This window comes from Eulemur rufifrons, chromosome 17 (genome assembly GCF_041146395.1).
Source record: "Eulemur rufifrons isolate Redbay chromosome 17, OSU_ERuf_1, whole genome shotgun sequence".
Taxonomy (NCBI): domain Eukaryota; kingdom Metazoa; phylum Chordata; class Mammalia; order Primates; family Lemuridae; genus Eulemur; species Eulemur rufifrons.
Window position 1 is genome coordinate 34,194,580 of NC_090999.1, and position 25,510 is coordinate 34,220,089.

Sequence of the window (25,510 nt, forward strand, 5' to 3'; positions counted from 1 at the left end):
TGGATTCCTTCCCACTCCCTAGTGTGCGCACACTTAGTTCATTGTCTTTGTGGTTGGCCTCGCTGGGTTCCCGGCCCTGCCTGCCGGGGCTCCTCTGCTTTTTACCACCCCACGGTCCTTGGTGAGGCTTGTGTTGCACCTTCCTTTTGCTCCCATGTGTTCATCTCTTTTTATCATTGTTTGTCTTCTAACAAATATCTGCAAATGAGCTGATAAAACTTTCTAGGATTCTTTTCTCAGTTTCTCCTACTTTTAGTTACGGTATTTTTGGACCCTGGCTCTACATTAGCATCATCTGGGGACGTTGTAAAAATATTATGGTGCCCGGACTGCACTTTCGACCAATTGAATCAGAATCTAGAGGGGGGCCCAGGCTGCAGTGTGTTTTAAAAGCTCCCCAGATGATTCTGATGTACAATTTTGCTTTCTTTCTACAAGTAGACATAAACAGGGCCTAGCACCGCAGGCCGCGTGGGCTTCTCATTCACCAAGGCGCTCAAAGGTTCTCTCTAAATGAGGCCTTAGAGAGTCACAGAGATTCAGTGAAGGGATTGAAACAAATACACAAAAAAAGTTCATTATATAAATTTAATTTTCTGTTCCGTTACCAGAATGCATGGCCTAAATGAACTATGAATTAATAAAGCTTTAGTCTGTAATCCATTTTGAATAGCACAATTATATTTTCATTGTATTTTGTATGTGTTAAAAGCAATGATTTGTTAACCATAAATGATTAAAATATAACACAAAATGTTTTTTGTTTTTTAATGCATCATGGCTTAACAAAACCGGAAGCAGCCCCAGCCTTCCTGGGGCAGAAGGGACTTTCTGGGGCACAGCCATGGCCTGGGGAGAGAGTACAGGGCAGGGATTTCCAGAAGCTGAGTCTTCATTTTTCTGGCCCTGGGACTCTGGGCAGATTCCTTAATTCTCCCCTGAAGGGAAAATTTTATGATTCTCCTATTACAAAGGTGGAGAAACTGAGGTTCGGGGAACTTTAAAAAGATACTTATGTAAAAGTCCTTTGTGCAGCGTTTTAGAGTTTACTGGCTTTCTCGTATGCCCACCCCACCCACACACCCGTGCCCACGTTGGACACCGTGCCAGCCAGCCCTTTGTGAGCTGTTTCCTCCACTGGTCTGGCCTTCCAAGGCTGCTTTGTCTGGCTGAATCCTACTCCTCCTTTGGGACTGGGCTCAGGCATTACCTTCTACTGGAAGCTGTCCCTGGCCTATCTTCCCACCCTGTCTTAGTGAGGTGTCCCTCTTTGTGTTCTCGAGGTCCCCTATGCTTTCCTCTGCCTTGACATTTGTTGTACTTGGAGTAATTCTCTTGCCACAAACTCCTCTTCCTCCTCTAGTCAGTTGGCTTCTTTTCTCTTTATTTTCCAGTGTTTAGCACATCTATAGATTTAGTGTAAGAATTAAATTAAGATTGGGTGACTCAAAAGTACTACTGTGTCGGTCTCAGTGTTGTGTTACACTGATGTGCATTTACAAGCAGGACAATTTATTAACTGGGGTGTCTTTGCTATAGTTTCCTCCTTTCTATTTGAAACTGGTTGGCAAGCCCTAGCCAAAAGCAGAAAGAGAGGTTACTGTCAGTAGCTCGCTCTTTGGTGAAAGCCTGAAATCTTCAACATCTATAATAATGACACAATATTTTATCAGGCTCTTATTAGTGGGCATTTAGGTTGCTTATGATTTTTTCTTACAAATGATGTTGCAATGAACATCCTTAGTCATTGTATTAGTTCCCTATTTTTTCTGTAACAAATTACCACAAACCCAGTGGCTTAAAACAACATAAATTTATTAGCGTACAGTTCTGGAGGTCAGAAATCCAAAATAGATTTCATTAAGCTAAAAATCAAGGTGTTGCAGGGCTGCATTCCTCCCTGGAGACTCTAGGGGAGAATCCACCTCCCCGCCTTTTCCAGCTTGCAGAGGGAGCCTGCCTTCCTTGGCTCGTGGCTTCCTGCCACCTTTAAAGCCAGCAAAGTGGGGTTGAATCTTTCCTGCGTGAATCATTCTGACACAGACTCTTCTGCCTTCCTCAGCCACATTTAAAGGACCCTGGGGATTACATTGGGCCCCTCTGGTATAATCTAGGAGACTCTTATATTAGGGTCAGCTGATTAGCAACCTTAATTCCATCTTTATTCTCCCCTGCTGTGAGCATAGCGTATGTACAAATTCTCAGGTGCTGGAGATTAGAATGTGGCCATCTTTGGGGGACTATTAATTAGCTTACCACAGTCATGTCTTTGAATATCTGTATGATTACCTTTGTAGAATAAATTAACTAGAAATGAACTCGCAAGATTGCGGAGTTATGCACAAAAAATTTCAATTGCCCTCATAAAGGTTTAGATTCCCACTAGCACTGTATGTGAACCCTTATTTCCCTCACCCTGACTGGCCCTGAATATTTTAATGTTTTAAATCTTTGCACATCCTACTGATAAAAATGAGTTAGAACTCCAGAATTTGAAACCTAACCAAATGTCACACGTCCATTTACATGAATAAGCTGATGGAACACAGAGGTGTCCATGATCCAAAAGTCAATTATGTTTGGCTTCCAAAGGACTCATGCAGTATTTTTCATCTGCTTTATCTTTCAAACTGTGTTTTGCTTACTCTGGTATTTCAATAATTTTTCATTTTCTGAGGCCCATCAGTTGATGAGTAAAGATGTAGCACAGAATCAATGTAAGGAAATACCTTATGATGAACATTTTCTTCAGCAATTCACAAAGTAGGATCCAAATCCACTGATTTATTAATTTACTAATTAGTCCGTTAGTATTTGTCATACACCTAATGCATGCCAGGTACCACCTGACCTCCAGGCATTTACAAAGCAGTAAAAGGGGTAAGGCACACGGCAGGCGATTTGAGAATTGACAGTACCTGTGTAAAACCATCCACTCCAACTTATGTTATCTAGCTTGTTATGAGGGATCACATTTATTTTGGAAAACTTCATGTTTTTAGCTAAATAGTTGGATAATTAATCTTAAGTGAAACAAGATAGATAAGATAAATATCGCATGTTCTCACTCATAAGTGGGTGCTGAAAAATGTGTTCACGTGGACGTAGAAAGTAGAATGATCGATAACAGAGAATCGGTAGGGTGAGGGGGTGGGAGGGGGAAGTTGAGAAATTGGTTGACGGGTACAACGTACATTATTTGGGTGATGGATATCCTAAAAGACCTGATTTGACCACTACAAAATCTATGCATGTAACAGAACTGCACATGTACCCCATAAATTTGTACAAATAAAAAGGAAAAATAAATAGTTGGATAATCATACAATGTAGCAATGTAACATGCAGTGGCCAAAACTTTTGTCTGAGTGCAGCAATTGGTCAAGCCTCAAAGAGTAACCTGAAAAACTGACTATCTGAAAAGACCGAAAGACAACTATTGTATGATTCCACTTATGTGAGGTATCTGGAGTAGCCAAATTCATAGAGATGGAAAGTAGAGCGGTGGTTTCCAGGGGCTGGAGGGGCTGGAGGGAGGGGAGAATGGGAGTTGTTTAATAGGTATAGATGTTCAGAGTTTAAGTTTTACAAGATGAAAAGAATTCAATTGCGCAACACTGTGACTATACTTATTATTACTGAACTATGCACTTAAAATTGGTTGAGGTGATAAAATTTGTTATATGTATTCTACCACAATTTTTGTAAATCTTAAAAAAAATGGTTATTTTCTAAGCAGTCTTGCAGTCAGAAAGTTACTGCAAGCATTTACTGAGCGCCAACTGTGTTGGACACTCCCATGCATCGTCCTGTGTAATCCTCCCAAGGACCCTCTGAGGTGCATATTAATTGACCTATTTTGCAGGTGAAAAAGACTCTGGAACTTGCCTGAAGTCACACAAACTGGGATTTGAGCCCAATATGTCTTTCTCCTGTCTCCTCATGCCTGATAATTGAAGGTGCATAAGTGAGATCAAGATTTTCACACTGTGAAAATCACCCAAATATTTTCTAAAGTAGAAATGCCCATATTAAAAATGACACAGGACACAATTACTTAACTAGAATATGAAAATTCTAGAAACATTTACTGGCTTCTCTAGAAAAAGTTTATTTTACTAAATAATTAGGATTTTCATGTCTTCCTCTCTTTTTCCCTTTCTTCATCCCTTCATTTTCTTTCTCGTTTTCTCATTTTTCCTTTCTTTCAATATTAGAGTACTGTCTCGATCACAGTCACACGGAGCAGCACAACCCATGTTGAGGTAACATAACTAAATTAGCCCCTGGCCATATCATTCTTTCATTCAGAGGACTGGGAAAGATTTGTAAGGGATCAGACAAAGGCCATGCCTCACCTGTTCCTCCCCTGACGTGGGCCCTGATGGTATCATATAAAAAGTCATTTCCTGCTTGGTCCTTATCTCTAATGCTGACTAAATTAATAGTCTCACTTCCTTTATTCATGTGTATGGAATCTGGGAATAAAAGCAAAATCACTTCCTATTGGAGTTTATACTTAGGTTCCTTAAAGTTCGTGTACGTGGGGGATTTTCCCTTCCCTGGGGACTGCAGATTGTTTGATGAAGAAAAAGAATACGTCGTAAAATATGCCATGCTGAAATTTAGTGGGAGTCATGGTTTTACCTACTATCCATCTTCTAGTGAATGCATTTCCAACCCACAAACTTGCTGAAAATTTGGAATAAGTAAAACCTTACTCATACTCGTATGGAGGTTTTGAAACTAATTTAAAAGGGTGGGCTGTCCTTATAAAATAAATCACTTGTGTGGCACTTTGAAGATGTCCTGTGCAGTGTGGGACAGGGAAGAGCACTGGATTTATATTCCCATTTTGGCAACAGAATCCAGCTCTGCCTATCCCAAAGGGAGACTGTGGCGCCAAGTGACAATGACGTATGTAAAAGTGCTCTGAACCATTAAGCAGATTCCTTCAAGGACCCAGCCTAACAAAGCAGAGATAGTGGCACCCAAATCTATGCTCCTCATGAGAGAACCAGGCTGGAAACTGAATAGCTACCACCAAAGTGGTGACCTCTGAGATGTCACAGTTGATCAGTTATAAATGTCCATATTTAGAAGCCTCTGGTCAAATCACTAGTAAACCAAAATTCACTGAAAACTGCCTCTTGTACCCCTTTTAATCATAAACACTCCTTTTGTCCCCCAAAACTTTTGGGGTGCCTTCTTATTCTTTCATTGCCAAATGCTAAAGTATGCAACAGATTGAGGGTGATGTTTGTTGTGTAGAATTAATGGCCTCAAGAGTGAGCACACTCAGGGCCTTTTGACTCTCAACTTTTAAATAGAATGGGTAGGTCCTTATTCCTCTTATCAACAGGAAGCAGATTTGCAATGGACAGAACTGACGCAAGGCAGCAAGCTTTAAAATTTGATATATTTTCATCAGACTATGATTATTTTATTTTTTGAATAAGGTTAACATCCAGCTTGGATTTTTCTAAAATGAGGTTTTTGTTTTCCTAATGATAAAATCAATATATGAAAAGTGAGACTTGATAAGTACAGGGAAGGAGTATGAGAACAATCGCTACCAGTTAGGCCGCCATTTTACTGTATGGGACGCCCTGCTGAGTGCTTGGCCTCAGTTCTCTCTCTCAATCCTCACACAGCCCTTGGGTGGGCACCAATGTTCCTGCTCCCCGGTACTGCTGAAGGTGTTCAGCACCGAGAGCGAGGGGGCTTGCCAGAGAGCAAGAAAGAGGTCGAGCTGGATTTAAAGCAGGGTTGTCTAACTCCAGAGCCTTTGTTCTTTTTTTTTTTTTTTTTGAGACAGAGTCTCACTCTGTTGCCCAGGCTAGAGTGAGTGCCGTGGCGTCAGCCTAGCTCACAGCAACCTCAAACTCCTGAGCTCAAGCGATCCTCCTGTCTCAGCCTCCCGAGTAGCTGGGACTACAGGCATGCGCCACCATGCCCGGCTAATTTTTTCTATATATATTTTTAGCTGTCCATATAATTTCTTTCTATTTTTAGTAGAGGTGGGGTCTCGCTCTTGCTCAGGCTGGTCTCGAACTCCTGAGCTCAAACGATCCGCCCACCTCGGCCTCCCAGAGTGCTAGGATTACAGACGTGAGCCACCGCGCCCGGCCTGGAGCCTTTGTTCTTAATGATGAGGGATTCATTGGTGTTTGTTTCTGAGTTTTTGCCTAAAAATATTACAAATATGAAAGCAGAAAAATATGGGGGTTAGATTTAAATATTCTTCATACCTGTGATTATAGTGGTTATGAGAAAGGGACGGGTAAGAAAAGGGACCATCTCTTCTCCGCTGCCTTTTTAAGGCACTGCCATGCGCTGCATAATGACATTTTGGTCAATGACTGTGTATGTGACAGTGGTCTCATAAGATTATAATAGAGCTGAAAAATCCCTGTTGTCTAGTGATGTTGTAGCCGTCCTAATGCGTAGCACGGCACATTACTCACGAGTTTGTGGGGATGACGGTGTAAACAAACCTACTGTGCTGCCAGTTGTATAAAAGAATAGCATATATAACCATGTACAGAACCTATTACTTGATAACGATAATAGATGACTGTGTTACTGGTTTATTTACTATACTTTTTTTTATCATTATTTTAGAGTGTACTCCTCTTTATTAAAAAAAAAAAAAAAAGTTAACTCTAAAACAGCCTCAGGCAGGTCCTTCAGGAGGTACTCCAGAAAAAGGCATTGTTATCGTAGATGACAGCTCCATGCCTGTTATTGGCCCTGAAGACCTTCCAGTAGACCGAGATATGGGGGTAGAAGAAGGTCTTCTGATGATTCTCATAAGGAGTGCTGCAACCCAGATCCCTCGCATGCGCAGTTTACAGCAGGGTTCGTGCTCCTATGAGAATCTAATGCCTCAGCTGAGCTGACGGGAGGTGGAGCTGGTGTGGTGATGCGAGCGATAGGGAGCGGCTGTTCCTAACAGGCCACGGATGGTACTGTCTGCAGCCCAGGGGTTGGGGACTACAGGCCTACAATATTCAGTACAGTCACATGCTGCTGCCCGGATGTATAGCGCAGGAGCAATAGGCCATACCATACAGCCTAGGTATGTAGTAGACTGTACTATGTAGGCTTGTGTAAATGCACTCTTTGATGTTTGCACAAAGAGGAAATCGCCTAACGAAGCATTTCTTAGAATTTGTCTCCATCATTAAGCAATATGACTCTATGTCCCCAGGCTAGTGACTCCACCTTTTTGATCTAGGTAAAGGTGGCTATAACCCTACCAGTCTAGTTTGACCTCTCAGGAGGCCCCTTAAGAACCCACTCCTGCAGTTTTCCCTATGATTTTGTATGAATCTGATTCTTTATACTTCTCTTTCTGTTGGAAATAGCTTGAGTGGTTCCTTCTTTTTGCAGCTGAGCCCTACATGATACAACATATACATTGCTTATATATATAATTTTTATAATTGGAATCAGGTATAAGCTTATAAACTTCTTTTTTCAACTTAATATTTTCTCATAAACATTTCATAAATTTTAAAACCAAGTGATTACTGATTGCATAATATTTCTTCATATAAATGCAGCATCATTTATTTTATGTTCCCTTATTATTGAACATTTAGATTCTTTCCATAGTTTTACTTGCATAAATGAGTACTTCTTTGACACAGTATATTAGTTTTCAATTGCTACTGTAACAGATTACTGCAGACGTGGTCACTGAAAACAGAGTACATTTATTATCTTACAGTTTTGGAGTCCAGATGTCCAAAATGGATCTCACTGGGCAAGAATCAAGATGTTGCTAGGTCTGTATTCATGCTGGAGGGTCTGGGGTGAATCCTTTCCTTTTCCGGCTTCTTGAGATTGCCCATCTTCCTTGGCTCATGGCTGCCTTCCATCTTCAAAGCCAACAAGCAATGGCTGGCTGAGTTCTTCTCACCCTGCATGTTGCTGACACTGACTCTCCTGCTCCCTTCTTTTACCTGTAAGGTCCTTGGTGATTACCTGGATGATCCAGGATAATCTCCCCATCTCAAGGGCACCTGATTAGCAACCTCAATTTCATGCGATCTGATTCCCCCTTGCCATGTAACACACATGTTCACAGGTTCCAGGGACTGGGACATGGGAGATGATTTGGGGGACCACTATTCTGCCTACCACATACAGTAATTCTGCTTCTAGGAGTCCTTCCTGCAGAAAGAATCAGAGATGCAGATAAAGGAAGTTTTTTAAAGAATTCTGACAATTGTACCAACTTATATCCCATTTGCAAATTTAAAAAATTCTCACCCAATTCTCACCACACCATTGCAAACATTGAATATTACTGTTTTTTAATACATTTCTGGCATAGAAGCTTATTAATACAATACCTGCATGTGATAGAAAAATCAGAGTACAAAAGGGCACACAGTGGAAAGTAAGTCACCCAATTACCTGTAGCCTCCACTCTCTCCCACAAGAGGATACCAATGATGCCAGGTTTTATATATCATTGTAGAGATAGATATTTGGTGAATATATAAACATACATAAGAATATGTCTCTCCTTTTTACATAAATGGTAGTATACTATACGCATTATTCTGATATCTTTGTAGGTTTTTGAAATAAGGTTAATGTGGGTAAATAGATACACCATCTTTGATCCAGAAGTTTTACATGTTATAAAATAGCCACAATGAATTATGATTTATTATTTTATTTTGGTGAATGACAGACCATATAGAGATCTTCTCATCTTTTGCTTAAAAAGCATGAATGCATTAGGACTCTACTTTTTGAAGATGCAAAGTTTCAATGCATGAAGGCATATTGAAACAAGTCCAATCTTAGAAGAGACATATGGACTCCATCACTAGATCTTAATGTTGTGTTTATACTATGTAAATGGATGGTCTGTTCTATAATGAGAACACTAGCTATGTCTAGCTGAGAAAAACAGTATAATATATCAATCTGCAAAATAAAGCAGATTTCACTAGTATGAATTCATATTTTCATAAACAATCATACCATCATCATATCTAATAATCACTTTCTGAAATTCTCTGTAGCATTCTCTAACTGTATTCTGGAAGGTAACAGTTGCGATAAAAAAAAGTTATGATGGAAGAAATTCAACCCAGCTTTATTATATTCAAACAATAAACAGCTATAAAACATTAAGAAAAAAAAGCCGTCATTCACTGTAGTAGCAAAAACTGAACACTTGGAAATAAATTTGACAAGAAATATTAAACACACAAAAAATAAGTTATGGAATTTCATAAGAACATTAAAGAGGATGAATATATGGTGTGACATAATTTTTTAAAAGCAGATTCAATATTTAAAAAGATAAAAATTCTCCCTAATTTCTAAACTTAAGACAAAAAACTCCAGAAATTTTTATAGGAAATTACCAAAATGTTGCTAAATTAGATCTAGTAATTTCAATGTATTGGTCTAGAAAAGAAGAATAACAAAGGGAATCTACCTTTTGCTTTCCAAATGTTAAGTTACAAAGTTAAAATAATTAAAATAGTATGATACTGGGGCAGTATTAAAAAGATCAATGGAACAGAATATGGAATCCAGAAAAAGATGTGAATTTATATAGGAAATTATAGATGCACAAGAAGGTCCTCAAATCATTGCAGAAAAGATGTAATTATCAATAAATAAATTGGGGCCCATTAGTTTCCTGTTTGAAAATAAATTAGAATTCTTACAACAAAATAGTAAATCTTTATGGATCATATTTATTTATAAAACATAAAACCATAAATGTTTAAGAAGAATATGTGCTGGAATGCTTTTATAATCTTGAGAAAAGATCATAATTTTTTATAATCTTGGGAAAAGGAAAAAAAAGGAACAGGCTTTCTAAGCACAAGATGATAAAAGAACTTACAAAGGAAAAGTTTGATTGCCTTGAATGTCTAAGAGTTAAAATTTTATGTATGGCAAGACCACTATAAACCAACTTGAAAAGAAATGAGGAACTTGGAAAAACTATTTGAAATATATTATTGATAACAACCTTTGTTGGTTTGTTTATTTATTTGTTTAGAGATAGTATCTTGCTCTGTTGCCCAGGGTGGAGTGCAGTGGCCTGATCATAGCTCACTGCAACCTTGAACTTCTGGGTTAAAGTGATCCTCCTGCCTCAGCCTCCAAGTGGTTGGAACTGAAGGTAGGCAGCACCATGCAGAGCTAATATTTTTATTATTTTGCAGAAACGGGTCTTTCTATGTTGCCCAGGCTGGTCTTGAACTCCTGCGCTCAAGTGATCCTCCCACTTCAGTATTTTTTAATAAGAAAATGACAGTTCAAAAGAAAATTGGGCAAAAGATATGTCAACATGTCATGTATGTATATATGATATATACACATGATATATATACATGTTATGTATGTATATATGACAGCTCAACAGAAAATAATACAAAAGAGTAAATATGGTAAAGATTATATTTATCTTTTTGTAGATGTTCATTTTCAGTAAAGATTAAGGAGATAATAACTAAAATAATGAATTTTTAACCTGTCAGAGTTGTCAAAATTAAAAAAGATTATCAACAACTAGTGCTGGTAATGGTGTAATATATACACAGAATCATACACTGTTTGTGGGAACATAAATTGATGGATTATTTTAGGAGGGCAATTTGCAAGTATCAGTATAGATTTCCATACTCCCTTTCACATTTGCATGAGTATTTCTATAGGTTAACTTGCTAAAAGTGGAATTTATAGACCAAAAATAGTTGTGAATGATGATTATTTTAACATTCATTATCGTTTCAGAGCATTTATGATTAAAATGATGGTACATACAAAAATTGGAATATTAGAAAACAATTTAAAAAAGATAAAGTAGATATTTTCATGTTTATGATTATATATGTTTGTGATGTTGTTCTGTAACCTACTTCTTAAAAAGTATATCATCCTGTATATGTAAAACTTAATATATCTGTTTAAAAGGGGCCTGAAAGATCATATTCCAAACTGCTGACAGTAGGGACTTGAGTTTGTCAGCAGTGGAGTGGGAAAGTTGGGATTGGGTAAAGTGAAGGGTAGATTTGTACTTTTAACTTTATACAATTCAGTCTGTTTGAGATTTTGCTCATCAAATGAGCTATACTTTTATTGTAAAAATTAACCAATGAATGTGTTCCCATTTAAAGAAAAGAACCTACCAACCCTCTCCCAGCCATACCCAAAGATGCAGAAAGGTGCCTATTGCCTGGGAAAAGACTGGCCAACTGTTTCTTGAAGGTGCTCGCCACGTGGCCTTCCTCGCCCAAGTCAATCTACCATGTCCATGGCCTGCCCTTCAGCCCTGTGGGCCAGAAAGCTGGTTGGGGTCAGCCCCTGCAGAGCCTAGACAGTCTTATTAACCAATGGATACAATCAGAACAAAGTAATAACAGCTACGTGGGCTTGAATGGTTCACTCCATCCTCAGATTTCCTTTCACCAGACTAACTTCAAAAAGTCAAGGTTAAGAGCACAGACCTTGGAATCCAGCCTACCTGCCTGAGTTCAAATCCTGACTCTGTCGTTTACCATGGTATGGAATGGACAGGTTGTTGAACCTCTCTGCGTCTCAGTTTCACCAGTCAAGGTAGGATGCTAAGACTGTCTCATAAGATGTCATGTGGAAGAAATGAGATGATGAGCCTGCGTCAGGGAATGATTAAACGCCAGCTAGTATAGGGCATCGTGAAGGCCGCTGCTTCTGCTTCAGCTGGTGAGGACAGAGTGGATGCAGAGGGCCAGACACAATAGACACTGCGGTCCTTGTCACAGACCCTTAGTTTTTTACCATAACAAAGAGACTTCTATTGTACAATGACTTAAAAACATGCAAGTTTATTTCTCCTTCATGTAGTGGTCAAAGGTAGGTTGGTGGGCTTCTCTGCTGCATACAAGCTCACTCAGGAATCCAAGGTTCCTTCCACCTGTCCCAGGTTCATGGGAATGGGAAACTGGGGTAGTATATGTGCATTGTTTTAAGGGCTGGGCACTTAAAAGGAAGTGGGGCACTTCCTCTCACCTTCCATTGAGGACCTAGGCATATGGCCACACTTAGCTGTAGAGACATCTGGCAATGGAAGGGTCACACCAGACCCTCAGTTAGGGCCTCATGACTGTGGAGGAAGGAGAGAATCAGAGCTGGTGGACAGCTAGCTGTCTCCACTACAATTGGTCTTGCCGACAGGACTAGAAAGTCTGAGTCCATTGCTACTCCCATCTCTGCTTCAAGGAAGGTCTTGCCATTCACTGGGCCTTATGGCTGGAAACCACTGAAGTTCATTGCCTGAGCCTCCCCTTCCTGTCAGCACTTGCATGGACTCGGCCAAACTTTGCTTCTCTAGTTCTCTTCTCTTCTAGGGTTTGAGAATGCACTTGGCCCCACCTCACACTCCTTTAGATTTGTTAAATTTGTGCTATGACAATCAAATTTTGCTAGCTTGGGAGCAAAGGTGACTTTGCCTTTGGGTTAAATGTAGTCATCTGAAGCAGAGGCGTGGATTTCATTGTGTGTGTGTGTGTGTGTATGTGTGTGTGTGTAGGAGAGGGAAGGGCAGTGGAAGGATGATGTGTCATGGTCCTCAGGACTTGTGTGTGAGCACAGAGGTCATGGGCAAATAAGTTGCAGTGCGATTTTTCTGACCCAGGAAAGGTTAACAAGGGGTGGAATGGGAAGGACCTGTCGGAGCTCTATCCGTGCTAAAGACCAATCAGAAGGGGGCCTGGAACAGGTAGCAGATAGCGTATACATTTTAAAGTGGGAGGTTTGGGGCCTCAGAATTGAAGAGGTTTCATTTTGTTCTTATAAAAACATCAGGGCAATGGAGTGAAAATAACAAAAGAAGGAAGCTGGAGGGAATTGTGCTATTTCCATCGCGTGTCCTACTCTCCCTGTGGAATCCAGAACCACACACATAGTTACCTCTAAGCAAGCAGAGTATCTGCTGAGGGGCACATGGGTACAGACAAGAGCACAAGTTTGACAGAAGTGGCTGTGGGATGGAAAGAGGGTGATGGCGTCCTGGAGGTGACTTAGAAAGTATCTTACACTGGCCCAGCGCTGCTCAGAGCACAGTGGTGCCCACTTCTTGCTTGGTCTCTGGGAACTCCCTCCACCTCTCTGGAGGCCACCGGGTGCTGATGGTGCATGGGGTCCCTGGTTTGGAATGTCCCTGGTTTGGAAGTGGGAAGTAGCTGCTGGAAGGGAGAGAGTTGGTCCCCGGGTTTGGGAACTTCTACTCTGTTCAATGAGTGCCTTCCTCCCTGATGCACACTATTTGCTTTGAAGGTTTCCTTAGAAACCACACATATCATGGTTAACTCACCCTTGGCTCCATTGGAACACTTCTTTTTTTTTTTTTTTGTGGCAGTCACAAGATCTGTTCCTTTCAGTTGTGGCCTTTTGCTTCTCTGCTTTCCCTGGGTTTCTAAAGTGTGACCATTCAAGAGGGCCAAGGCCTCATGTGTCATGCCAAGACTGTGTTTGTGCTCTTGGCAGGATGTGTTGTTAACCTCTGAGTACTATGTCTCTGAAAGAAAAGGATGTGCTCCAGTGACACACTTTGGTTAGGAACTTTGTTAGCAGTAATAGAAATAACATCGGCAATGCACAGGCCCAGTTCTGTGGTGTGGGTGGGCACCCCTCTGCCAAGCTCTGGGGCTGCACAGACGTCCCGCTCCTTAGCAGGGAGGGATGGATGCCACAGCACCCCGGCCCCATCTTCCCGGCCTTCAGGGGACACTCCCACTTCTCTCATCCCCTTTCCTCCTGCCCCTTTCCCCAGGCTGCTGCACAACACTGCTCTGTCCATTCCCAGAGGGAGGGGAGGTTGCCTGAGCTCTGGGCCCTGCCACCTGAAGGAGGACAGTGCCCAAGAAAGTGCCTGAACCTCCTTTTCAGTCACTGTGGCTTCCATACGACCTAGGTCTAAAGAGACTAGACTCAACCCTATGAGCCCGGGGGACTTGTTTAGTTAAAATGAGCTTTGGGTGCAGAATCGTCTGTGTGTTGATTGTGGTTACAGGACAGAGAGGCCTCAGCCATCACTGGGAGTTCGTCATTACTCGCACAACCATCATGTTTCCATAGTACCTTTTCTTCCAAATGAAAATTACTTTCTTTTTTTTGTTTTTTTCTGGTTACTTAAGTAATATGAGCTTATTGCAAAGAATTCAGTAAATACAAAAAGGAGTAAAGAAGAGGATTCACTCTCCCTACCCCCAAATAATCACTGTTAATAGTTTGGAGTCAAACTTTCTAGGATTTTCCTGTGCATGCACATACATTCATCCTTTTTTTGAAAAAAAAAAAAAAAAAAAAATGAGTGTACTATTCATGATATTTGGTAAACTTTTGATCCAATATCTATTGCCACACAAAACCAATCTAAACTTAGAGGTATAAAATAGCAACCATTGTGTTACACCACATGACTTCTGTGGGTGGGAAGTGTGGACAGTGGACATGGCTTGCTTTTCTGCTCCATGAAGTCTGGGGCCTCATCTGGGAAAACTCAAATGGCTAGGGATGACTAGAACGTCTGGGGTCTGGAAACATCTGGAGGCTTCTTTCTTCATTCTCATGCCTGGTACGTCGGCTGAGTTAATTGGAATTTTGACCTTGGTTGGGATTGTTGACTGGAGTGCCTGCTTGTGGAGTCTCCATGTATCTTGGACTTCCTCACAAGATGGTGGCCTTGGGGTAGTTGGACTTCTTATATGGTGGCTCAAGGCTCTAAGAGTGAGTGTTACAGTGAGCAAGGTAAAAGTTGTTGCCTTTCATGACCTAGCCTTGGAAGACTTATAATGTCACTTCTGCCGTACTAAATTGGTCAAAGCAATAGCAAGCCCACCCAGATTCAAGGGGAGGGGACGAGACCCCACCCTCTATGGAAGGAGTGTCAGAGAAGTTGCAGCTGTGTTTTTAAACTCTGACAAACTTTTATTGTTTTTTTTATATAACATGGACAGCATACTGGGTTGAATTGTGTCCCCCAAAAAGATATGTTCAAGTCCTAACCGTCAGTCTCTGTAAATGTGATCTCATTTAGAAATAGGGTCTTTGTAGATATAATCAAGTTAAGACCAGGTTGTACTGGATTAGGGTAGGCTCTAATCTAATGATTGGTGTCTTTGCAAGAAGGGGGAAATTTGGACACAGGCACATAGGGACAATGCCATGTGATGATGAAGGTGAACATTGGGTGATAAATCTATAAGCCAAAGGGCACTAAGGATTGCTGGCAACACTGGGAGGTAGGAAGAGCCAATGACCCTCCCCTAGAGTCTTCCAAGGGAGCATGGCTCTGCTGACACCTTCACCTTAATTTTGAACTTACAGCCTCCAGACCTATGAGAGACTAAATATCTGTTGTTTTAAGCTGCTATAGTTTGTGGCAAGTACTATGTTACCGCAGCCCTAGGGAACAAACGCAGTTATCTGTGTCTATATATAGGGCTGCATCATCATTTCACAGGTGCACACTATCCATTGATTGCTTAACATCATGTATTTAATCAATCTGAAAATAGGTGTAAGAGAGGCTAAGTAGCCCAATACTTAGCATAAGATTATGTTCTATGCAATTAAGTGGATGGCTCATGATCTCTCATAGACTTTGTTTCCTTCACAGAGCCTGGCACAGCTATCATGGAGTCAGTATTCAGTATGGATCAATTAACTAGTCACCACCAACAAAAGATCATGAGAAAATATGAAGACTCGCCACCTATAAGAATTACATTAAAAGATTCCAAATGTTAATACTATTAAGGATTTAAAGTTAGTCTTGTCCCTTCTGGAAACCTGCTTGATTAGGTGATTTAAGGAACAGGTAAAAACTTTAGCCTAAAAGAGCATTCCGGTAAAACTTCAAATATTTTTAAGTGAAAGTGATTATAGTACAAAAAAGTTAAAATCCATTGTTCTTTACAGATGTAAGACTTCCAGGTCCCCAGCCACAAAAGGAGTTGGAAGCATCCAAGCCTCTTTGCCAAGTGTTAAGGAATGATTCAGAAATGTAACCCTGGCAGATGACTACGGAAACATACACTATGCATCACGCCTCTTGGTCCCTTTCTGCTGTTCCTTTATGATTTCTGGGTTGGATGAGGCCTCCTGTGTTTTCCTTCTTCAGTTCAGTTCTCTCTTTTCTTTTGTGACTTCCTCCATGCAGAAGGGCAGACATGGGGCAAACTTGGGAAAGGAGCCACGGTGCCCTCCCTGTCTCTCGGGGCTGGGAAGTCAGAACGGCAGGCGAAGCTGCTAGCTCTGTAAGTTATGAGGCTGCAAGCCTTTCTAGGCTTGTTGTTTCTTTTCTTCTACAGACTGTGAGTCTCTAATAAAGTGCCTGAAGGAAAAGAAAAGCCTGTTTGAATTCCAAGATGCTTGGCAGTGCTTTTGCCATTTTCGAGAGATCTTTAGATGCTCTGAACACAACTATCTAGGCAACTGTTTGGGGTGTGGTAAAAAACTACTCTTGGAAGTTTTAGCTCTGTTTGTAATAAAGAAATCCTAAGTGCTCCACTAGTAGGGACTCTTGAGGACTGATTAGATTGGGTTGAGATCTTCACCTTTTCTGAAGACTTGGGAGCTGGTGTCCTTGGGAAATGCCCTTGCAGAGACTTCCCCCCTCTCTCAGGTGAATGGAAAAGTATTTCCTACCTGGATGGAGAGTTCTTTTTGCCACCCTCTGAGCTGGGTTCTGTGCCTGGATGGGCTCAGGACTATGCGGGTCTCAGCAGGCTAGAGGCCCTGCCATGGAGACTGTGTGTTTGGGGGGCTGGGGGAGACTGCGTGTGCTGCATGTTTCTGCTGCACCTTTCTGCTCCCCTGCAAATGATAATGGGTGGTTTGTTTTGCCCCTGTGATGTAGCAGCTCTACGATCAACCAGAAGACCAACCTGGCTGAAGGGAAAGATACGTTATAGTCACTGCAAGTGCCTCTTGCTAACAGAACCCTGACTCCTCTCCTCTCCTCTCCTCTCCTCTCCTCTTCTCTCTCCTTCCTTCCTTCCTTCCTTCCTTCCTTCCTTCCTTCCTTTCTTTCTTTTTTATTAGAGTTGGGGTCTCACAATGTTTCCCAGGCTGGTCTCAATTCCTGACCTCAAGTGATGCTCCCCCCTCAGCCTCCCAAAGTGCTGGAACAATAGGCATGAGCCACCACACCCAGCCTGATTTTTTTTTTTTTTTTTTGATCAAGGAGGGCAACCTGCCCAGCTCTTGGTGATTGATTTATTCATGGTGTCAGCCTCCTTTTCACCTAGAGCTGACCACATGACTGCTCTGGCCAGTGAGAATTAAACAGAGGTCTCCTGGGGGCTTGGAGGAAGTTTACACTTTATCTAATGAAAATGGAATATGGGCCTAGCAACGCTCTATGGTTTTCTTTTCACTACTTTGAACACAGACCGATGTCTGGAGCTGTACTGGCCATTTTGTGACAGCAGGAAGAAAAGGCCAAGAGAATGACCTGTGAACAAGCACGAAGGAAGGGCTGAGGGAGTCCCACAGTCACTGGCTCTGATGGCACGGAGCCCTGAATCAAAGGCAGTTCTCTGCCTAACTCCTCACTTCTTGCTGTTTAAGTTACTCTTGACTCTGTTAATCACCATGCAGCCGAATGCATTTCCAAGCAATAAATGCATGCTTCTCAAATTTTATACCAAGGTATCCCTATTGCTAGAGCTGTAGTTGCCTGCAGCCTGTGGTACAGCTCAAATTGGCCTTCCAACAACAAGAAATGACCTCATATTTTATCTGACACACATATATACGTTGCATTCTATTATATAACATATTGGTGCTTATATTATTTTATAAAAAATATTTAAATTGCTATCAAGAAAAAAAGTTTAAAACCTTTTCTCCTCCAAATGGTAAAATTGATGCTCTGGGAACAGGCAGTTTGTTTTTCCTGGGGCTTTAAGTATAAGCTGACACACCGCCCATACCCTCAGGGGTACAAATACCATGATTAAAAGAAATAGCAGAGGCCGGGTGCAGTGGCTCATGCCTGTAATCCTAGCACTCTGGGAGGCCAAGGAGGGTGGATAGTTTGAGCTCAGGAGTTTGAGACCAGCCTGAGCAAGAGCAAGACCCTGTCTCTACTAAAAATAGAAAGAAATTAGCTGGCCAACTAAAAATATAGAAAAAATTAGCCGGGCATGGTGGCGCATGCCTGTAGTCCCAGCTACTCAGGAGGCTGAAGCAGAAGGATTGCTTGAACCCAGAAGTTTGAGGTTGCTGTGAGCTAGGCTGACACCACGGCACTCTAGCCCAGGCAACAAAGTGAGACTCTGTCTCAAAAAAAAAAAGAAAAGAAATAGCAAAGATGAAGATAAAGAGGTAGGTGGAGCTGGTAATGATGGCCTTGGGGTGTCAGGCTGAGGAATTTGGACTAAATTCTTTTAGCAATGGGACACACCACAGAAGACAGAGCATCAGGGAGATTAAGCAAAGCCAAGTTTTAGGAAGATTAGTGTGGTGATAGGATTGGAACTGACTAAGACAGAACACAGGAAGGGCAGGTAAGAGACTATTGTCGAATGTCAGGTAGACGAAATTCAGCTTTGAGAGACAGGCACAATAGTGCCTTAAACAAAATCGGTTTTTATCCTTTACTCAAGAGACAGGAAGTAGCTTGGAAGTCAGCATCCAGTGCAGGAAGGGTGGCACGGATCCACTTAGAGCCACTCCAATTATCAATGGCTACATAACAGGCCTCTCAAATTTAGAGGCTTAAAGCAACAGAGATGACTGATTTTCCTCATGAACCTGCCATGTAGGCAGGGCACGGAGGGAACAGCTCATCTCTGTTCCCTGCAGCATCAGCTTGGGTGGCCCAAAGGCCATGGGGGAGTGGGGGAGGGGTGGCATGGGGGGAGGTTTCTATGCCCAGCTAAAAATGAGAGATTTATTACTATGAAAGAAGGAGAAAATGGTTATTAGAGACAGTTAGCAATCTTTGCCACTGACAGCAAACCACAAGTGACTTGAAGATGGGAATTAGGGTGGCAGGTATGGTAACCAGAAAGGAAGGAGGTGTGAGAGATGTTAGGGAACAAGAATCAGTAAGATTTGAGATGACTTGGGCTGTCGTGTGTGTGTGTGTGTGTGTGTGTGTGTGTTGGTGGATATGGGTGTTCACGCACGTGTGCAGGGAGGAAGGGCTGGGATCACTGAGGCTGTCTGGAAACATCTAGCCAGATGCAGAGTCAAAAACTGTTGCATTCACTCCATTTCCAAGGCCAATCTGGTACTAGCTGAAGTTTTCAGACATTATTTAAGACCAATATGACCCAGGATCGTCCTTCCAGACCTCTGGTCCAGACTCAGAAGAATTTCGATCTTAAATACAGCAGACTATAGTTTTCAAAAGCAGCCGCAGCAGTATTTGTAGTCCTGTCCTGTATGCTCTTCCAGCACCTGCCACTTTCCTTTCAACTTTGTGACTCCTTGATGTGAATGTGGTGGAAATGATGCCATGTGACTTCTGAGGCTGGGCCAGGAAGGTGTTCTAGCTTCCACCTGGCTCTGGCTCTACTGGGACACAGGCCTTGGGAGTCCTGCAGTGTCACGTGAGGAGTCCAGCTACCCTGAAGCCACTGTACTGGGAGGAAGAGAGAAGCCCAAGGAGCCCCAGCATTTGAATCTTCCTTAGTGAAGGAGTTGAGAATGTGCCAGCCCAAAATATGCCAATTTGGCATATTGATTATTTTGAGCTGAAGACACTTGAGAAACAACAGATGCAGAAAGGGCTGACACGCCCTTTGTTAACCTAGAGCAGGCTGTAAACTTTCCCATGAGAAAGGTTCCCTCCCTATGCCAGGACGAGAAGAACAGGCTCATCCCCAGAGACTAGGAACTGATGCTGCAATAGATCTGTCCACACAAACTGATGAACTAACCCTTATCTTCCACTGCCTTTATATCTCCCACCCCTGGACATCTCCTAGTGACATTCCTACAATTTACTGCCCCTAGCCCAGACCCCTTTGTCTTGTCATTTCTTCACAAATTTATTCTTTGTTCATCTAAAAGGTGGAGAAGCTCTCAGCTTTGGCCATTTCTCTGGGTCTTCACTCTCTTGTGAATTACTCATGTACATATAAAAATTAATAAAACACATATGCTTTTCTCCTGTTAACCTGTCTTATGTCAGTTTAGGTCTTAGACCCAGCCGAAGATCCCAAGGGGGTAAAGGAGAACTTATTCTCTCCCAGCACCAGCCATGGTGCCAGGGGGTGAGTGGCCTTCATGTGATTCCAACCCCCCCCCCACCTTCAACCCTTCCAGCTGAGGCCCCAGACCAAGCCAGCCAGGTACCCTGTACATAATTCCTGAACCCATGGAATCCATGAGCATAACATATGTTTATTTTATGCCACTAAGTTTGTGGGTGATATGTTATGCAACCATAGTAACTGGAGCACCAGGGGACATAAGCCCATTATGGGTGACAGGTCTCCCCAAAGCTTAGAGTCCTTCAGATGCACTGACTTGGATCCCTTCAGGAGAGAGGCCAGTGGGAATGAGGCTCTTGGGGAGTTGTATCTCTCTGAATCCCAATCTGAACTCAATGGCTGGGCTCAATCATAGTGTATCTCAGTCCCCTGCAATCTGCAGCCTTTGCCCTAATTGGACTAGTGGGGACCAAGCACTGAATGTCAGGCTCTGATCTTCACGGTGATGATGTTTGATCAGCATAGCAGTGTGAGCTCCAAGCCATGGCTGGACATTGCGAGCCTCATTCCCCTCTATCCTAAAGAGGCCACAGCAACCTTGAAGGCCTAATGTTTATTTGGTGTGGAGCAAGTGGCTGTGCTGTTCTAAATGAAGTTGGATTTTGAGCTCAAGTTCAAATCTTCAAACCTCTATCAATTCCTAGCCATGACACCCTTCATAAGTCATTTATCTCTCAGAAAGCATTTCTCATCTATGAAACGAGAAAACTTATCATAGGAATATGTCATAAGAGTATAAGGATGGGGAACACAGAGATGTTTCATGAACGCACATCAAAATATCACCTCCATGCTCCACCCACTCCTCCCACCTCAATTGCTTCAGCAGCTCTTAGGAGAAAACATCAAAAAGAATAAATTCTGGAATGCCCAAATTGAAGCCAGCTCAGGGAGACTGAGCAAAATCCCAGATCTAGAGCTTTTGCTTTTGGTAGGGCCTCATTTTTATTGAGGAGAAAATTGAAGCCCGGAGAGGTTAGGCAACTCACCCACAATCACACAGCTGGTTTAAGGCAGAGCTAGGATTAGTATGCAAGTCTCTGTTGCTCCATCAGCTACATTGAGCTGAACGAAGTAACTGAGGGGAAGGGCCTCAAGAGGCTACAGCAGATGTGGGAGGAGCTGGAGCTCTGGACAGGCCAGGAGGAAGGGGCCAGCGTCACACACAGTCATTTCGTTCCATCCAGTTCTGGGTTGACTGTGCAGGAACCGAGGAAGTGGCTTCAACACCACATGGTGGTTGGGGGCAAGCCTAAGAGTTGTGAGTCCACAGTGTGAAGAAGTAAGTTCAGTCAGCTCCAAGCCTGACACAAAGCAAGAAAAATGCCACAGATTTTGAAGTTAGGTTGCTCATCATTACACAAAAATGCCTGGTTTGCTCTCAGACTGGCTGGGCGCCCCTTCCTTCCCATCTGCAATTATAGCTCTTTCAGGAGAAGCTTGTCCTGTAGCTATAGAACATTCCAGGCAAATCAGTGCACTATTTCTGGAAATCAGATGAGCTCCACAGCTCACAACTCCTCAAGCGAGGCCCATTAATCAAGTCTGATGACTTACTTTACTGTTGAAATGAACACACCACTTGCAATGTGATCCATCCCAAACATTTCTACTTCCCAAATGCCAGGGGAGTTACCTCTGGAGAGGAGAGAATTCAACCTTCTGTAAACAAAGGCATTCTCCCCTTGTGTAACCAGAGACAGGATCTGAGTGTGTGCTCATTGTCTTCGGTGCTGGGGATGCCAGTCATTTCCTCCCTGCCCCCAGACCCTGCTCGGAGAACCCACCCACTCAGAGCCCTACAATGGAGGCTGCGCAGTCCCGGCGGCCCTGCCTCGGGGGAGCGGCGGGTCAGCCCGTGTCCAGTGAAGCTGTATGCTTGGGAACAGGCAGCCACAGTCAGTTGGCTGAGGTCACAAGGACCGAGGAGCCGAAGCTGCTGTCATGGGAAGCCATTTTTGACCCGCTCCCCCGAGAGCCCAGAATGAATCAGTTGCACAGCAGCAGTGAGACAGAGGTCCCCCTGACCCAGGGAGAGATGGTGACAGAGACAATAGGTGAGCTCGTTCCAGATGCTTTCCCATTGTCCACATGAACTTCCTGCTCTCGTCCTGTAAGATGTCCCTGGACCCTTAGAATAAATTCCTCTTCACTTCTGTGAGCTTGAGGGGTTTCTATCTCCTGCAAACAAACATTTTTCTTGATTACAACTCCCACTTTGGGCGCTGCGAGGTGGTGTGGGGACAGCAAGAATGATTACTATCAGGCAGCTCCTTTATCCTTTTGCAATATCCTCCTGTGTCTCTTATTCCCTCCTACTTATACCTGCACTTATCTAATGTTCTATTTCACTTATCAGGTAGTTTAGGGACTTAATTATTGGCTCATTATTTAAAATTTGCTCATCTCTCCTTTCTAACTAGGCCAAAAAAACCCCTGATGTCAAGAACCATGTCATATATATTTTCTGCAACCCCTAACAGTGCCTGAGACAGTGCCAGACTTATTTTAGCCAATAATTATATTAAACATTTTTGTGGTTAAATGAGTAAAGAAAGTGAATATAAAATCAGGAGCCAATCCAGTTATTTGCTTTAAGAAATGCAGACTGCATTTATTCCCTCCTTCATTCATCCATTTGCCCAGTTGCTGTTCACTTGGAGCTGGAGAGAAGCTAGAATAGTTCAAGCTTCTTGTACTCGTCCGCGTGTAAGGTGATATGAGAGTCTAGTAAGTAGGCATACAGGGGAAAGTACACAGGTGAGGTTTTAGGGGTAAAATCAACAGCATTCAGTGACTAGAAGCATTATCGATCGCAAAGGGAAGTTAACCAAAGATGGGAACGAATCCTAGTATATTCCCAAGAGGACCCACGTGGCAAGGCCCTGGGGAGGGTGTGGCTGGCCTTAGGAATATTGCAAAGTGCATTTTCCTCCCTTTAAAGCAACATTTTCTTGAAACAAAACAGTAGTTTCTAAATGTAGGAGTTGAACAAAAGAAATATATTTTCCTTAGGAACAAGATATGTTTTTGTTATTTATCACTTGTACCTGATAGTAGCCTGCCAGTAATGCATTTTTTTTGTTGTTGTTGTTTGGTCCACGTACAGACACATGTAATGAATCTGTGAATCCATAGTCTGGCTCAGGTTACACTGGCTGAAGCACATTAGGATTTGTGTGTGTATATGTGTGTGTGGGTGGAGGGGGGAGAGAGAGAGAGAGAGAGAGAGAAAATGAATTAATTCAGAGTTAGGCATTTGCCTGATGGGGATTACCAAATAGTCAATAAAATAAAAAACCATTTACAACAGCCAGCATTAACAAATACTAGCCTTTGTCATTTCTACCCATTAAGCTTGGGTTTACATTTGCATTTTATGTATGCTTTTGTAGGACTGCACATTTAGCAGAATGTCTTAAAAGGCATGTTCTGATGGTACTTAAAAAAAGCATGAAATTTATAGACTAAGAAAGAGATTAACTATTAGCTTTTCACTCTCTTGCTCCTTCACTTTCTGTGCTTTCTTTTATAATGTTATGGTTCAGTTTTATTATTTTAAGGCTCCAAGAGCCAAGTAGTTCTAGCTCTAAATTATTTTATTCATTCAATAGTTAGGTAAAACACATGCCTTCTATTTAGCTAAAGACTGGGAATATATTTTTTAAGATATGTTAAGATTTCAAACCAATTTATGTACTCTCTCCGGGGCTCCTTTCAAGTGTATTTAACTGGATTTGTCTACAAGTTATAAGTGTAGTAAGAGAAAAAATGGTCACTTTTTTCATTCTTTTCTGAAAATACCAATCACGAACAGACTAAGTCCCCTGCTGTCGAAGACAATGTCTGAGAAGAAGGAGACATGATCTCTGACCAGGAACAAACAAGCAGAGGCATTCCAGCACGAATGGAAATGTGGTATATGTCTTGGGTAAATTCAAAAAGCTGATTTTGTTTATCACTGTAGGAGACAGCTTAGGAGTTTTGACCTTTGCTTTGGGGGAACTTTGCTCAAAAGTGAGCATTGACTGTCGTTAAGTGGCACGTTAAATGGCACTAAGCTGGGAATAGAGATTCCCCAGGAAAGGGCAATACTGAGGGCCTGATGGGGGAGGTAGAGCCCGAAAAGGAGGCTGAGGAAGCGTTGGAGTTAGAAGAGCAGAGAGAAGACCTAAAGGCTGACCCCTAGTCCCAGGGCTGCAGGGACAGTTAAAGAGTGCGGTGGGAACCAAGATTGGAGGAGTATGTCTGGCCAGGTTGTAGGGCACCTTTGAATTCTGTGAACGGAGTCTACCTCGGTCCTATTCTATGTCCTCTGTGTCAAGGGGGAACATGAACAAATCCTGGATAAATATAGTTGCATGCCAAGTTATGTTTGGGAGCATTAATCTGGCTCCACTGTGTGGGAAAGATTAGAAAGAGAAAGCAGAGGTGGGGGCGGGGCCAAGTTAGGAAGCAATTGTCTAGGAAAGGAATGAGTATTTTAGGAATTGAGCTGGGATTGCTCTTGCTCTGGGGTTATATTAATAGATTCCAGAACAACACAAGGCTGAAAGAGAGATTTTAAATATATGGTAAAAAAGAAAAAATATGACCACACCCAGGTTTCACTTGGAAGTGAACAAGGATAAATATCTGCAGCACTTATCCAGCTTCTCCCTAGACTCAGCTCTGCACCCCCCCCCCCCATGCCCCGTCTCCTCTGTTCCCCTCTCCTTCCTTTGTTCCAGCTCTGGAGCTTCGTGTTTACTATTAATCAACAATCAACAGAGAAAGATTTCCCTTTAGCAAGTGTAGCAAAGGCTGGCAAGGCTTGTTGGCAGCTGATCATTTCTGGGATTTCTTGTCCAGATGGCGCCTCCCCCAAATCATCCTCCTTATCAAAGGCCTCCACGTGGGTGGTGGTTGTTTTACTGAACTTAATCTCTGTTCAGTTAATTGTTGCAAAACATCTGATTGTCAATGCCAGTTCATATCTGAAGTTGCTAAGTCTGCTGTGTTAGGGGACAAACCCGGAGACAGCTGCACCCTCACCAGCTGGGACCCACTCATCAGGCTCAGCTCAGGGCGCTCACTTCAGCCCTTTGCAGAGCTTTGTTTGGGGATTTGAGCGCCAAGAAAGCCAACGTGTTTAGGGTGTCTATGAGAATCTGCTTTTACACCCTGGCTCGGTCCTGGGAACAGAGCCTCCCTAGAAACAGGAAGTGGAGATCTTTGGAGAAAAACTCACTTCATGGGTATAACTCAGCTTT